The 16,992-nt window shown below is 45.6% G+C and overlaps 1 pseudogene; it reads left to right on the forward strand.

Annotated features, from left to right (window-relative positions):
* The first annotated feature begins 2,782 nt into the window (after positions 1–2,782).
* On the forward strand, positions 2,783–16,471 carry LOC102478551 (40S ribosomal protein SA-like; annotated as a pseudogene).
* The last annotated feature ends 521 nt before the right edge of the window (positions 16,472–16,992 follow it).

The following is a 16,992-nucleotide window of genomic DNA, read 5'->3' on the forward strand; positions in this document are numbered from 1 at the left end:
CGGGGAGCCGGGGCAGCGGGGCCGGGGCCTGGGCGGGCCGGGCCGCGCCGCGGCGGGGCTCCCGGGGCCGACGGAGAGCGCGGTCCTTCTGTCCTTTTCTCCGGGTGGAACGGGGAGGTGGAAGGCGAGGGGACGCCGCCTGCGAGGCTGCGGGAGAAGCTGTCGCGCTGGAGCTCACGTTGCCGCTGTGGCTTTTGGCTTTTCTCTCCCTCCCGTTGGCGAGGGGCGGGGGGCGGGCCGCGGGGGGAAGAGTCCCTCTGCTTGGGCTCCGGCGCGGAAATCGTGAGCGTGGATGGAGCTCAAGTTCCACCCCGGGAAGGCGGAGATCGGGCTTTAGGCAACTTCATTCTGGTAGCATCCTTTGGGGAATGAGTCGCAGTACTCTTAGGTCCTTAAAGGTGCTTCTTCCAGTTTTTCCTTTTTTTCTGTGCCTAAAAGATCTCCTTATGCCACCTTTTTGCAGGCTTTCTCCTAGCTCCTTAAGGGAAGGCCTGAGACTCAGGTGGTTGCTTTGGAAGACACTTCTCTGAGCAGTAGTTGCAGGTGGTTGTGGTCGACTGCTTTTGGTGGATGAAAGCAACAATTTGAACAGTTCTGTTGCAGCTAATTACACATATGAAAGATGCCTAAATGTTTTAAAGCACAGCTGTCTTTTATAGTTCATTTGTAATAGATCGTGACATTTAGACGTTTTGTATCCAGTTGAATTACTGGAGATTATTTTTGTGTTTCAATTATAATGAGTTTATTGCAATCTCCAAACATTTCCTTTGATAAGCCCCTCAACTTCAGAGATATGTTCTGGGAGTCACGTGTTTCTACATGCTCTTTAGTAACATTTGGGGGACACATGTTTTTAGGGAGATGTTAATAAGAGTGAACAGTTCACTTTTCTTTCACAACTTAACACAGTAAATCAGATTCTTCCTTCTGGATTCTTGCTCCCTATTAGATTACTGTTAGTGTCATTTAGACTCTTTCTTATTCAGGGACAGGTCCTGTGATGGACACGTGTTGTGGAATGGATGGAAGCAGGCATGACTCTCAACAATTCATTTACGGAGGAAGAGGAGCAGTCATGAAGTGGAATTTACACAGTGACTTTCCCAAGGCTGACTCAGTTCACTTGGGAAAATAGCCAGGGAAGTGCTTTCCTGTAACCCGGAGCGAGATACACACATTTAAGTTTGAGCAGATGCCTTAAGTGCCTGCTTAGTGGTCTTTATCATTGGCTGTTACAGTCTAACAAATATGTGCTCGCAGAGGCTTAGCGGAAACTGGATATAAGAGCTAGTAAATGAGAAGTGTGTGGTCTGATTAATAATTATAAATATAAGAATTAGCTGTATTCAGATTGAACTATGGGTTGATACAAAGAATAGTTTTGATTTTCGATTAGTTAGAAGGAAAAAAATGAACATTCCTAGTTTTGGCTAGGGTAGTATAAATGTAATTATACTTATATTTTTTGAAATTATGCTTTGATTTAATTAATTGGAGCAAAGCTATCAGGTGAAACTTCCTCTGTGTGTGTACTCCTGAAATGTTTGTATGACTAACCGAGAGATGTGATTCTTCTCATAGAAACGAAATATAGTTTGGGAGGAAGTCTGAGGTAGAAGTAACTTATTTCTGTTTAGGATTTCTTGTGTCTGAAAAGAATCCTGTATTGCGTTTTTTAAGAAACGTCGCTTGCTATTCATTTCTGACACCCTCGTTGAGTCTACTGAGGTATTCTTTTCTCTGCATTACTGTCATTCTGTTAATTCAGCAACAGCATTGAAAACTGAGAGGTGGGGGTTTTCATAGCGACAGTGCTCTTACACCGTGTTTCTGCTTTCAGAAGTATGAGCGCTGCTAAATGTGCCTTTTGTACCTGTTAGAGACTTTGAGGAAGAAACATCTGAGGGGACCAGCAGTTAGCGTAATGGCTATGTCGCTGGACTCCCACGTAGTCGACCGCGGTTCGTGTCCCGGACCCGGTGGCTTAGAACTCACGCCGGGCGCGTGTGCATGTGTGCCCAAGATCCCGAGAGGAGAATGGAGGAGAAGGGATTGCGGCGTGACCCTCCCCCCTGGGGGGTGATTTCTCGCTTTCTGTCTCTATGTCTCTCTCTGTCTGTCTGGCGAGCGCACGCGCCCTATAGCGAAAAAACCTCTCAAAAAAAAAAAAAAAGAAACATCTGAGAATGAAGTATTTTGGTTAATCTAACAATTAGTACATTGACTATCACTTTTCAGAGAGATACAGTGTAATCAAATAAGCTTAAGATAAAGATTATGTAGACTGTGTGTATGTATATGTATACACACACACATTTAATGTCAGAGGCCATGTGCATGCATGCGTGCCAGAGAGAGACAGAGACAAAGTGCCCCTCAGTGGGGTCTGGTCATACTGCAGTCTTTCTTCCTCCGTTCTTTCATCTCATCGGGACCTTGGGCACACATGCACACACACGTGCTGAGCGTGCTTTTCACGCCTTCTGGGCCAGGAATCAGACCGCAACTGGCCATGTGAGGTGCGGCTTCCTCCACACAGGGCATGCCCACTGTGTTCTGGGTCCAGCCTTGTGGAATATCATTTATCATTAATGTCTCTTAGATCTTCCAGCACCTCGGACTCCAGTGAGTACAGGTCCTGGCTTCGCCACCGTAGGACATAGGACAAATGACTTAATCTTAATTAAAAAATAAGAACAGATATTTTAGCCATTCTTGTTAGCCTTAACTTCTTAACCTTAGACTGAGCCTTACTGTGTTTACCTGCAAAATGGGGATGATGGCAGTAGCACCTCGTGTCTTAGGATGGCTGAACGACCTGCTTCATGTGTTTCGAACATCTCTGGCCCATGGTGAGCTCTGTACGGGCACACAGCAGTGAACCAAGCAGGCGGATCTGTACCCTCATGGAGCTTTGCCCCTAATTAAGGAGGCAGTTGACAGGAATCGGCAAGTGAGTGAATGCAGTGCACTGGATGTCAGCAGGTGACAGGAGGAGGAGTTAGGGGGGATAGGGACTGTGGCGAGGGCATAGCGGTGCAGATGCCTTGTGAGGCCTTTGACGTTTGTGTTGAATGATGTGGCGAGCCGGTATAAAGATTTTAGCAGAGGAGTGACATGATCTGACATCCGTGCTAAAAGAACTGCTTTGGGGCCAGCCTGGAGCATGGTCGATGAGGTGTCTGGATCCTGTAAGGACGACTGTGTGGTTCAGTGGGGTACATTCTTGCATGCCCCCAATCCCAAAAGGAGAAGTGGAGGAGAAGGGATTGTGGGCATGATCACCCCGCATGGGGGTACTTTCTCACTTCAGATCTCTGTCTCTCTCTGACTAATGCATATGCCCTCTGACAAATTAAAAAAAAGGAGGGGAGAAGAAAGCAGCTCTCTGGCTGCCTCGTGGGACTTAGAGCAGGGGTGCAAGGCTGCTAGCCAGGAGGTTTTATTTTATTGTACCGTTCCAGGTCAGGTAGCTCTGGCCGAGGAAGTGGTGGGAAGTGGTTGGATTGGGGTATATTTCTAGGCTAGACCTGTAGTGTTTGTAGTGATTGGATGTGAGCTGGGAACAGAACAGAAGAACTGAGTAGCTACGGTTTTTGGCCCGAGCAGCTCAAAGAATGAAGTTACCCGTAACAGACGGAGATGGCAGGTGGTGGAGCAAGTCTGGGGAGATCCAGAAGTTCCAGGGAGATGTCTAGGAAGAGGGAGACACTTGGCTATTTCGTTTGTAGGTAGTATTTAAAAAAGTACGAGATGGCGAGATCAGATCCAGACAGACCTCAGACGTGTGGCACTGAGTTGTTCACGCATTTACTCAGTGGTCATCTAGTGAGGATGGTGCTGGGCACGTTTGAGACATGGTGGCTACAGCAGGGACAGAGTGGACGGAAGTCTCCGCTTGGTGGAAATTACCTCGTAGCCACGCTGGGAAACGAAGTCCCAGCAGAGAAGCCTGCCGAGAGGCGCCGAGCGAGGAGGAAGGCAGGGGAGTGTGCTGTCCTAAAAGCAAGGAGAGGAAGTCCTCGAGGATGATGAGCTGTGTCATTGTTTAAAGATGTGTCAGAGTGTTGGGTAAAAGAGAATTTTCTTCATTTATAATGTCTGTTAACAGATATGACTCAATTTTTAGTGTGAGATAGAATTTTCTAGTTTTTTACTTCCCTGGATTGATTTTTTGAAGGAAAATTATTATTATTAAACGAATTATTCTATTTAACTTTATTTATTTTAATTTGACCAGAGAGGGGCAGAGAGAGAGAGTGAGAAAGCAAGTTGCCAGGTCCAGGACTTGAACCACCGTTGTCCATGGGGGAGTCCAGCACCCTTAACCACCACGCCACCTGCCAGTCCAAAGATTTATTATTGTTTTTCAAGATCAAATTGACAGAGGCCAGCAGGTGGCATGGTGGTTAAGGGTGCTGGACTCCCACATGGCTGACCGTGGTTCGAGTCCCAGACCTGACAGCCTGCTCTCACTTTCTCTCTCTCTCTCTCTCTGTCCCTCTCTGGTCAAATTACAATAATTAAATAAAATAAATAAAGTTAATAAGGATCATTCTTTAAAGAAAAATAAGTCACATAGTCTGGGAGTGCGTACCTGTACTAAGAGGTATATGAATTTTTGTTGCTAATCTTACATGTGGTTTTTTTTAAAGAATTATTTTATTTAACTTTATTTATTTTAATTTGACCAGAGAGGGACAGAGAGAAAGGGGGCGGGGGAGGAAGAGAGGGAAAGTGAGAAAGCAAGCTGCCAGGTCCAGGACTCAAACGGTAGCCATGTGGGAGTCCAGCGCCCTTGACCACCGCACCATCTGCTGGTCCCCTGATCTTACGTGCTTTTTAAACATACATAACATACCAAATTGGAAAGTATAGAAGACTGCGCAAGGAAAAGTCTCCTGTCCTGTTCAGTTCTTCCTGAAGGCAATCACTGTGTCTAGTTTTTTGTTTTACCAACTAGTGAAACAGCAACTATACGGCATTCACGTAGTGTGAAGTTGCAGTTAGGTAAGAAGTATTCTGTCCTTTAATTTAGTATTGAACCGTCTCAGAGGAGACAGTGATCAACAGGGTGCAGCATGGCTTCACAAAGGCACATCGGAAGTAACTGTGCTTTCAGAACTGACCCGGCCGCGTGAGTGATAAAGGGAACGCCCAGGGTAATGTACCTAGACTCCAGCCAGATCTGTCGTGCTACCTCTGTGGAGAATATGAAGAAACAAAGTGTCTTACATTTCATGAATCCAAGCCCTGTCTGTCCTGCCTTCTCCACTGAGTGAATAGTAGGTACTTATTAAATAGCTAATGAATGAGTAGATCGTAGTACAATTAAGTGAATTCACAGCTGGCTGAGTGGCCATCCCTAGAAGATAGAGAGTTGCGTGTTGGGGGTGATGAGATTGAGGAGCTGGTGTCAGATGACTCTTCCTGTGTGTCCTGGGGTGCGCAGGAGGGAGGTGGGAGTGGCAGCTGCGGCATCACTGAGCGCGTGGGCAGTGGTGGTCACTAGCTGCAGTGAAGAAGCGAGGTAGAGGACAGTGGCGCTCACTGGCCGGGAATCTGAGGTTTACGCAGGCCTTCAGGATCTACACCCTGGGAGAAGGGAAGGGTCCCAGCCTCGTCTCTTCAGATTCCACTTGAGAGAACTACCTGGGAAGAGGTGTCTCTATTGGGAAGCCGATTTTCCCAGGTAATGCAGAGGAAGTGCGAACATTTCCCAAGGAAGTTGACAACTTTCAGAGGAATTTCTTGATAATGGAATGAAATTGCATCACAGTGTATTTTTCCATCCTGTGTGTCTTTATTTTTACTATTTCTTAATGCCGGGCCTGGGCCTGGGCCTGGGCCTGGGCCTATGCGCTGACGCGGGGCAGGAGGGAAGAGGTGATATGGGCAGGGAGAAGAATGGCTGAAGAGAGGAGGCATTCCCCGCCCCCAGTGGTCATTATAATCCGTTTTCCTTCAGTTTTCTATCCATTAGGATTCTGGATATGTGCCCCTGTGCGTTTTTCAAAACACAAGGGCCGGAACTCCAGCTGTGGTCAGCCCTGTGCGATCTGGCCGCCTCTGTGCAGCTCTTAACCTTTGTACTGCTGGGCCGGCCCCCTATTGGTTTCTTTTTCCTTTCTTTAAAATATTCGTTATTACCAGAGAGCATGTGCACTCCCCAAAGAGAGAGAAACAGAGGGAAAGCACCCCCTATGGGATGTAGCCATGCCACAGTCCCTTCTCCCTTTCTCCCTCCTTTTGGGATTTTGGGCGTGCTTGCACATGTGCCTGGTGTGCTTTTCAAACTGCCAGGGCTGGGATCCAAACTGCACTTGGCAGTGTGGGATTGAATCTGGTTTCCTTGTGGTTAATAAAAATACGTTAATTTAGGGACTAGCAGATGGCGTAATGGTTACATTGCTTTACTTCCATGTAGTTGGCCATGATTCAGGTCCTGGACCTGGTGGTTTAAAACTCATGCTGGGTGCATGTGTGTGCAAGCCCAAAATCCCCAGGGGAAAACGAAAGAGAAGAGGTTGCAGCATAGCCATCCCCCCTGCGGGGTGAATGCTCACCTTCTGTCTCTCTGTCTCTGTCTCTCTGGTGAGTGCATGCACCCTATAGCAAAAACCTCTCTAAAAAAGAAAGAAGCAAGAAACTCACACCAGGCATTTGTGCAAGTATTTCCAAAATCCCAAGAGGAGAATGGAGAAGGTATTGCAGTGTGGCCATCCCTCCTGGGATGATTTCTTGCTTTTTATTTCTCTCTCTCTGTCTCTCCGTAAGCACACATGTCCAATAGCAAAAAACAAAAAACAACAACAACAAAAAAAAAAACAAAAATAAAACTCTCTGAAAACAAACAAAAATAATAATAAAAAAATAAGCTAATTGAAAATGAGCATAAATTTAGGCTTAAACTTAGAAGTATGGTAAAGTATAAATATACTTCTTTTTAAAAAAAATAATTTTATTTATCATTTAATTTGCCGTAGGTCACATGTGCTCACCAGAGAGGAGGAAGGGAGAGAGAGAGAAGGAGAGACACCAGGTCTGGGACTTGAATTGCGGTCAGCCATGTGACAGTCCAGTGTCTTAACCATCATGCCATCTACTGACCACTTAAATGTAGTATTTCTTTTTTAAAAATTGTATTTGACTTTATGTATTATTATTTTCCAGTTTGATTAGACAGAAAGAGAGGGAAAGTGAGAAAGCAAGCCATCAGGTTCAGGACTTGAACCACGGTCTGCCATATCCGAGTCCAGTGCCTTTAACCACCATGCCACCTAAATATATTATTTCTATATAGCAAGTACATATGTGTAAATTTTAAATCATAAATCAGAATTTCCTTTGAAAGTTCAAATTAGGAGTTGATGCTTAATGAATTCTTATTAAAATTTGTTTAAATATCTGCTTTACAAAATTTTAACTTTTATAGTTTAAGAGCATTCTTATATTTTCTTTTTCCTCATTCAAGAACTAGTTGCGGAACGTGTGTTTCACTTGGTGTTGTCCCTGTGAGCTGTGCTCCATCCTGGCCCTGTGTTGCCGGGGCCCCGTCTGTGCCCTCCCACACAGTGAGCAGGCAATTACAGTGGAGTGTGGTTCTAGTGACTTGGGCAAGAACTGGGAGGTGGGACGGAGCAGTGAAAGACACTGGAGAACGGGTTTGGATTCTAACGGGCTTTGCAAACTGTGTTAAAATCAACTTTTGCCTTGGGACAGTGGCAACACTTTGGAGACTTTTGAGTAAAGGAAATAATACTTTCTCCTTGAATTTTACAGGATGCATAGGGGGCGGCTAAGTGAGGAGGCCAGCTATGGCCTTATTCCCACTGGGACCTCAAAACTAAAGTATGACAGTGGGGACAGAGCAGCATGTAGAATTAAAAGCTGTGAAGAACACCGTGGTTTGAGTTCCAGACGTGCTGGCTTAAACTCACACTGGGTGCGTGTGCGTGCGTGCCCAAGATCCCGAGAGGAGAATGGAGGAGAAGGGATTTCGTTTGGCCATCCCCCTGGGGGGTGATTTCTCGCTCTCTGTCTCTCTGGCGAGCTCATGCGCCCTATAGCAAAAACTTCTCAAAAAACAAAACACACACCGAAAAACTCAGGACTTGGTAATTCATTGTGTGTGTGTATACACGCATGTATGCATTTGTAGGAAAGGGTAGTTGGTGGAGAGGAACGCCAGGCTTTCAGATGAAGCAGCTAGGCTAGGAGTAGTGTGTTCTAATACAGGAGCTGCGAGCCACACATGCTGTTTAAACGTAAATCTAAACTAATACAAAGAGTTTCTTCACTGTACTAGTGACACAATTACAGAATTAGACTAGTTATTTTTAATGTATTTTTATTTTTGTTAATTTTTTATTGCTAGAGGGTGCTTGTGTTTGCCAGAGAGGGGGAGAGGAAAAGGCATCTTCCTGTGGGGTGTGACCACACTGCAATCCCCTCTTCTCCTTTTCTCCATCCTGTCAGGATTTGTGTGTGCCTGACATGTTTTTCAAGCTGATGGGGTGAGATTGAGATCACATAGCTGGCCATGTGGGATCTGACTCCTTTAACGACTAGGCCACAGGACTAGCCGTGGAATTATAGACTCTTATATCCTGCATATTTAACCTAAGGTGTTACGATATCTTAAATCAGAACACTCAGAGATTTGAGCAGGAAATAATAAGACCGTGTGCGACAGCAAGCTAGAACTCGTGCCCTGTTGAACAGTGTGGAGGACAGTCCTGCCGCCGCGTCCTGTCCAACAGCGCCGGTCTGCAGCTTTTCATGATGTGCTTTCTCTCCCCCAGCGGAAGGTCAGAATAACAGGTGTTACTCCCTTGTCTCTTAAGAACTGTTGTGGAATCCTGTTGTGGAAGGGATTCTCTAGAAACTGTCACCGCCACCACCAACTACCATCTCATCATCCCCTGCGTAGAGCATTTCCACACTCAGTAGACGTTCTGCTGGCCAGCACCGAACCTCCCTGTGGTCCCAGCCCGTGAAGCATCCTGTCGTAGCAGCCTGGGCCACTGCGGCTGGGCCTACGTTTATTTATTTTTTTGTATCAGGACTTTTTTGTTAATAGCGCATCTTAATTGAAATGCTGATTTTTATCAGAAATATTTACTTTTAGATCTATAAACTATAACACGTAGAGTCGAAACGTTGTGTCATTATCCCCCTGCTGCAGTCTTCAGTTAGCCGGGACTACAGGTGCTGAGCCGCTATGCCCAGAGTGTTCAGGTTGGCCCGGGAACTGAACTTGGGTCGCCCATGTGACTTCCAGCTTTTCAAGCACTACCTGTGCACCCCGATGGCTGAGCCTGAGTACCCGTTTTTATGTTTAACTTTTAATTCTATTTAAATAAAGCGGAGTCATTTCCTTAGCCTGACTGTATTTCATAGTGCTCAGCAGCATTGGGTGGCTAGTGTGTGCTATGCTAGACAAAATAACTCTGGAATAACTAAGTGTACTTCCTTGATAGTTGGAAATTCAGGTCTGGAGCTCAAGAAAGAGATGGAGAGAGACCAGCAGTTAGCGTTCACGTCCTGGACCAGGTGGCTTAAACTCATGCTGGGTGCGTGTGCGTGCGTGCCCAAGATCTCGAGAGGAGAATTGGAGAAGAAGGGATTGTGGCATGGCCATCCCCCTGGGGGGTGATTTCTCACTTTCTGTCTCTCTCTCTCTCTCTGTCTGTCTGGCGAGTGCACACGCCCTATGGCTAAAACCTCTCCAAAAAAAAAAAAGAAAAAAAATTAGTTTGGGCAAATACTTTGTATATAGTTAAGCTGTTCAGGTGTGAACATGGTACTAAAAAAATGAAAGGCCCAAATCAGTGAGCCCTGACATCATCATGAGAAAGTGACATGAATAAATGACATCAAATAGGTGATGATCGAATACACCTAAAACCACTAAAAAAAAAAAAAAAAAAGAAAGAGATGGAGAGACAGGGAGGCACTGTGCAGAACATGGAGATAAAAAGGAAGGTTGTGATTTTGGACAAATCAATTGTAACCTCTGTGCCTCATTAAAAACAAAATTGGTACATGCACCCCGCTGAGGGCAAACTGGCAGGTGCATGTAGTGCTCTGCAGTGGGCAGGGTCCGCCTTACAGTCAGCTGTGTGGGCTCAGGCCATCTCCTGGGCCTTTCTGAATCTTAGTTTCCTCCTTTATAAATTGGAAAATGAAATCTTTCTCCTGGAGAGTTTTGCTGAAAGGGTTAAATGAAGTATTCTAGCAAAATTTTCTCACATACATAATACAGTGCTTCCTCACTTCTGAGCTGCTGCTTCTCTTTTGTGGAATGTGCTGTCAGCTTAATAATTCATTCTTTTGAAGAGAAAACACTAAGTTATACATATTTATTAATTCCCTATTTCCGAAACTTGAAAATATAGAAAAAGTATATCTTAAAATAGAGGGAAATACTATTACTATTGATGAGTGTTCATTCTGAGCTAGATGCTATATTAAATATTTTACATGTTGATGTAAAAGGACTTTTAAAAAATGTGCAGGTTTGGGACCAGCAGGTGGCATGGTGGTTAAGATGCTGGATTCCGCCTGGCCAGCTGTGGTTTGAGTCCTGAACCTGGTCACTTGCTTTCTCATTTTCTCTCTTGAGTGCACGTGTCCTATAGCAAATTAAAAATAACAATAAATAAATATTTTAAAAATGAAAGTACAATGTGGGATCGGCCCCATGAACTTGTGGTGAAGGGAGCTGGATCCCACGTGGCCAACCCTGGGTTGAACCCCAGCCCCAACGGGCTTGAGGAACAAGTTGGGTGCATGTGTGTGTGCACCCTAACCCTTGACAGGATGGAGAAAGGAGAAGGGCCTGCGGTGTGATCATACCCTGTTGGTGTTGCTCTCTGTCTAACTGGTGAGCATATGCATCCTGTGGCCAAAACACGGGAGGAGGGACAAGGTAACTTATTTCTCTTGTAAAGGTTCACCTATGTAGACTCTGTAAAGAAAGTCTTTTAATTCTGGAAACTTTGAAACGCCTGTTAGTGTTCTAGGACCCACTGAATTCTGCTTGAATCTCTTTGGATACTCTTAAATTTATGATTTCATAGTGTTCTGGGCCAAATCAGCAGAATTTAAGTGTCTGTAATTTCTAATTGTGTATACACATGTAATGAATTATGAGTTTAAAGAATGCAATGGTACAGTTTATTCGGAGAAGCATGCTAAAAGAGGAGGGAAGCGAAGTCTTCCAGGTCAGAGAGAAAAAGTGAGGATTTTTAATGGCTCTGTGACTCCCTTTTCCAAGGTCTTCTCAAGTCCCAGCTTGCCTGTGATGCCTGGCCCTGTGCCATGTTACCGTTGTCTCGGGGAGACGGACGCTTCTGTAATGCTTACCCGTGCGTGGAATGCAGAGGGTGTGCTCGGACATCTGGCTGCCTTCCTCACGGTTTCCAGTTCAGCCACTCGGTTGTGAAATAATATTAGTTATTTGATGTTTGTGTTATTGCAAATAATGAAAAATCTTTGTTGCCTTTAAGGGACAGCAGATAGGTTTGACATGTGCCAACTCCAGTGGGCAGTGGCCTCTGGAAGTGCCGTGTTGGGAATGACTCTGAGACTAGGTACGAAAGGAGTAAATGCTCACTATGGGATTACACTTGTCTTTTCCTTTTGTTTCTGTGTAAGTCCTTTAAACATTTTTCTTTTCTAATAAGCAACATACAGCGTATTTGGAAAATTTTGAACAACTGTTAAGAATATAAACTGATTTATAGTCTTTTTGTTATGCTTCTACAGAGAGGTGTCTTTCCAAGTTGAGCATGTGCCATATATTAAATGTAAGTTCTTTATTATAAACAGTTTTTCATGTCAGACATTGCTTGTGACATTTTTTTGTATGTTGTATGTTCAGTCATAAAAATTTCATTTAGAACATTTTCCAATAAGGTGAATATTAAATCTGGAGTGTTATAATTCTTAAAATTTTCTCTATATTTTGGATTAGATAGATTTTTTCTATTCATGGAGTTAACTATATCAAAAGATACGACTATTTTAAAAACCCTTAACCACTTTCTTCAACAAATTTTTAAGATTTATTTAATTTTATCATTATTATTTTTTAGTTTGCTACAGGGTTTATGCAGTCACCTGAGAGAAATGGGGGTGGGAGGGGGGAGGGGAGTGAGAAAGCAAGCTGCCAGGTCTAGGACTTGAACTGTAGGTGGCAGTGTGGGAGTCCAACCCCTCAGCCACCACACCACCTGCTGACCCGATATAACCATTTTCAAGCTTGCTGTTTCCTAAATGCATATGTACATTTATTTATTTTTAATAATTATTTATTTTATTTTATTTATTATTATTTTCAACTTGACCAGAGAGAGAGAAGGGGAAAGTGAGAAAGCCAGGTGCCAGGTCCAGATTTGAACTGTGGTCGGCCATGTGGGAATCCAGTGCCTCAACCCACCATGTCATCTGCCGGCCCCTATTTATTTATTTATTTATTTATTTACACACACACACACACACACACACACACACACACACACACACATATACGTACACATACATATACACCACATACACATACATACAAACATAAATACTTATTAGGTACCCACAATTTTTCACTTTAACTTTTTAAAAATTAAATGTTTCAGATATGCAAAAAGATAATTATATAATTAATACCAGTGTGCCTGCCACCTAGCTTAAATGACCACATTTGGTGGAGTTTACCAGCAGTGATAAGGATGGTGCCTCGTACCCAGTGATGTGAGTGTGTACCCAAGATGTTTTGGTCAGAATTCAGAGTTCTTCTGGTCTTTAGGAAGGTGATATGATGCGCATACTAAACGTTACCTAACTTCTCAAGCAAATTTTGGGGAATGCTCCCTAATTCTTTTGTCTCCCATGGCGACATTTCTCCATCTGTTCAGGCCTGCATTGGCCACCACGTTAGTTATAGCATTTTAAAATTTGCAGAGACTTTGTAGTTCAGATCTGTGGATAAGGGGTGTGAAAAGCATGTCTGCCCACTGTGTCTGCTCAGCGGAACGTCTCTGGTAGGATTTGTTGAACTGGTCGTGACGTAGCATGTGATGTGGTATATAATGGAGGCTGGCTGACTGAAAGGACTCAGTGAGTCACGGGGGCGGCCGCCAGCTTAGAACTCGTCTCGAGCTCATGGCGCTGCTGATATAAGTACAGAGCAGCTGTGATCAACAACCTGTGTTTACTTCCAGATCCCACCTTCCGAGATATTTGTCATGGTGAGAACTCTGAGATCTTGCACCGCCTGATAAAAGTGATTCAGTACTGCAGTTAGCGTGGTGGTTACTGAGTTCTCACCCTTCCATTACAGAGGGTGGAGTGGTGGCTGGCCACTGTTCAGACTGCGGCCTCCCGGCTGGGAGAGTGAGGACACTCTGCCATGAGCAGTGCGCTGCCGTCAGGCCTCCTCAGCCACCCCCTTCCAGCATGGCTTTCGCTCTCCCGGCAGCTGGAGAGTCACATTCAGGTTGTACAACCAGGTGCATGGTGGTGGCAGACTTCACGCATTCCAGTCACCTGCTGAGGGTGGGAGTGAGGCATCTGTGCTTGCTTGCTTGCTTGCTTTCTTTTTGGAGAGGTGTTTGCTATAGGGCGTGTGCGCTCGCCAGACAGACAGAGAGATACAGAGAGACAGAAAGTGAGAAATCTCCCCCCAGGGGGGGTGACCACACGGCAGTCCCTTCTCCTCCGTTCTCCTCTCGGGATCTTGGGCACGAACACACACACGCCTGGCATGAGTCACTGGGTCTGGGATGCGAACCGAGGTCAACTACGTGGGAGTCCAGTGACACAGCCATTATGCTAACTGCTGGTCCCAATTTTGTTTTCTTTTTTCTTTTTCTTTTCTTTTCTTTTTTTCTGTGCTTTCTTTAACTTGTATTTTGTTTTGTGTTTAAATATTCTACTCAGAGGTATTAGCATTAGCAGTCAGCCTCTGGGTTTAGCCTGTTACTGTATAGGTTAGTGTAGAACGGTTATGGAGGTTACACTGTTTAAAACTTCAGTATACAGTGAGACTTTTTTTTTTTAAAAACTAGAAATAATACATGCTCATTGTTAAAAGAAGATGGGAAAGAAAAAAGAAAGGGAAGTATAAGCATGGGAAGATGTGGCTCCCTCTGGCCTTTCAGAAATAGCATGTTTTACTGGGACCAGCAGACAGTGCGATGGTTATGTCACTGGACCTCCTATGTGGTTGACTGAAGTTTGAGTCCCGTGCCCGGCAGCTTGAAACTCATGCTGGGCATGTGTGCATGTGTGCCCAAAATTCCAAGAGGAGAGTGGAGGAGAAGGGATTGCCGTATAGACACCCCCGCCTCGGGGGGTGATTTCTCACTCTCTGTCTCTCTGTCTCTCTCTGGCAAGTACATGTATGCTATAACAAAAATCACTCTTTAAAAAAAAAAAAAAAAAGAAGAAGAAGAAACAAATAGCACGTTCTAAAGGGCCACTGGTGGTGTGGTGGTTACGGTGGCTGGATCCCACCTGGTTGACTGTCCAGTTTGAGTCCCTTTAGTCTCTGACTGGTGGCTTGAAAGACATGCTGGGCACATGTGCCTGTGTGCCCAAAATCCCCACAAGAGGGAGAAACGGAGGAGAAGGGATCGTGGCGTGACCATCCCTGAGGGGGGTTGCCTTCTCGTTTTCCCGTCACTGGTGAGAGCACTGTTTCTTAGCAAACTGAGAGAGAGAAAGAAGTCCTCTGTTACCCAGGTCATTTCTGTGTGTGCTCAGACGTGCATGTGTATATCCTTCTGTATACGAACGAGGTCGGATTACCCACGTTCTTCTGGTACTCGCTTTCTCTTCCACTTTACTGTATATCGTAAGTGTCTCGGATTGTCAGATGCTGTAGCTAGTAGATTTTCTGCAGGACAGGGTCTCACTCTGTCACTTGCTCCTGCCGCAGCTTCCCAGCTGAAACCGCAGGCACACACACCTGGCTCTTTTTAGACAGGGTTGCCCTATTCTGACACATGGCCCCACGTTTGCTGCCCTCCAGCTGCAGGCTCTCTGGGCGTGCACGGGCAGGCCCAGCTTTAGGCGGGACGCCTGTGTTGTCCTAGCCTGCTGAGGGGCAGTGTCTCCCCACACTCGCTGCTGCGCTGGGCTGACTTTTAGAAGTATTACACTTTTCTTTTTAATTAAAGGATTATTTTATTTAATTTTATTTACTTTAATTTGACCAGAAAGAGAAAGGGAAAGTGAGAAAGCAAGCCACCAGGTCAAAGACTCGAACTGTGGTCAGCCATGTGGGAGTCCAGCACCTCTAACCAGCGTGCCACCTTCCAGACCCTACTTTTTTTTTTTTTAAAGAATTATTTTATTTGACTTTATTTATTGACTTTAATTTGACCTGAGAGGGACAGAGCAAGAGAGAAAGGAGAGGGAAAGTGAGAAAGCAAGCCGTCAGGTCCAGGACTCGAACCACGGTTGGCCATGTGGAAGTCCAGTGCTGTCAGCCACCACGCCACCTGCTGGTCCCAGTATTGAGTTTTATGGTTCAGAGATAATAATTCGCTTATTCCCTTGTTGGAAATTAATGTTTTCTCTCTTACTGATATAAACAATACAGTAATTAAACATCATTACTTTGTCTTTGAACCTGTGAAACTGTCTTGCATAGAGAGTATTACTAAAAGTGCAACTTTGGAACACTGGACGGAGGGCTGTGCTGCTGCCACCAGAGCCACTCCTATTGCCGTCGCTTCGCTCCTGGAGCCTTCACTAACCAGGTCTTCTGGTGGTGACCGATCCCAGGGCCGACCCCCAGCCTCTCACAGAGGCGTCTTAGGTTAACCCACCTACCATTGCCCTGTGTCATGCAGATTCTCCTCTGTGCTGTGTGGACATTGCCCTTCCACGCAACGAGGGAGCTCCCTCAGTGGGTCTGACATGGTGGATGCTGGCCAGGGAAGTGCTGCACATGCATGGCACCATCTCCCGTGAACACCCGTGGGAGGTCAGGCCTGATCTCTACTTCTACAGAGATCCTGAAGAGATCGAAAAGGAGGAGCAGGCCACAGCAGAAAAGGCTGTGGCCAAGGAGGAATGTCAGGGTGAATGAATGGCTCCAGTTCCTGAGTTTACAGCTGCTCAGCCTGAGGCTGCAGACTGGTCTGCAGGTGTATGGGTGCCCTCGTGCCCACCCGGCAGCTCCCTACTGAGGACCGTAGTGCTCAGGTGCCCTCTGCGCCTACCCAGCAGCTCCCTACAGAGGACCGCAGTGCTCAGGTGCCCTCGTGCCCACCCGGCAGCTCCCTCCTGAGGACCGCAGTGCTCAGGTGCCCTCGTGCCCACCCGGTAGCTCCCTCCTGAGGACTGCAGTGCTCAGGTGCCCTCCGCACCCGCCCTGTAGCTCCCTACTGAAGACTGGTCTGCAGCCCCCATGACTCAGGCCACTGAAAGGATGGGAATAACCCCTGAGTGGTCTTAAGTCTGACCTTCCACAGACTCTTATCTGAAGTGGAAATAAGGATGATAAGGAAAATAACAATTTATAGGGGTAAAAAAAAGTGAAACTTTGGGGCCAGCCAGGTGGTGTAGTGGTTAAGGCAGCTGGGTTTCACCTGGCTGGCTGTATGGTTTGAGTCCTGGACCCAGTGGCCTGAAAACCGTGCCAGGTGTGTGCATGTGTGTGCGCCCAAAGTCCAGAGAGAAGAGTGGGACAGGAGGGATTGTGGCCATCCCCCCTTCCCCCTGAGAGTGCTGTCTCACTTTCTCTGTTTCTCTTCTGCAAGTGCACGTGCCCTTCAGAAAATTTAAACCAAAAGAAAAAAAAAGTGAAACTTCCAGTTCAGACTGTATGCACATTTAAATATTGACAGATCACACCAGATTGTACTTCAATAGATTTTAAAATTTTGATCTATTAGTCTTCACAGAGAGCTTAAGATAGCAGCCTATTTCTTGCCTTTAGTAATATTTATAACCCTCTGAGACTATTAATAGGGTCTT

Source organism: Tupaia chinensis, unplaced genomic scaffold (assembly GCF_000334495.1).
Source record: "Tupaia chinensis unplaced genomic scaffold, TupChi_1.0 Scaffold141530_1, whole genome shotgun sequence".
NCBI lineage: Eukaryota > Metazoa > Chordata > Mammalia > Scandentia > Tupaiidae > Tupaia > Tupaia belangeri.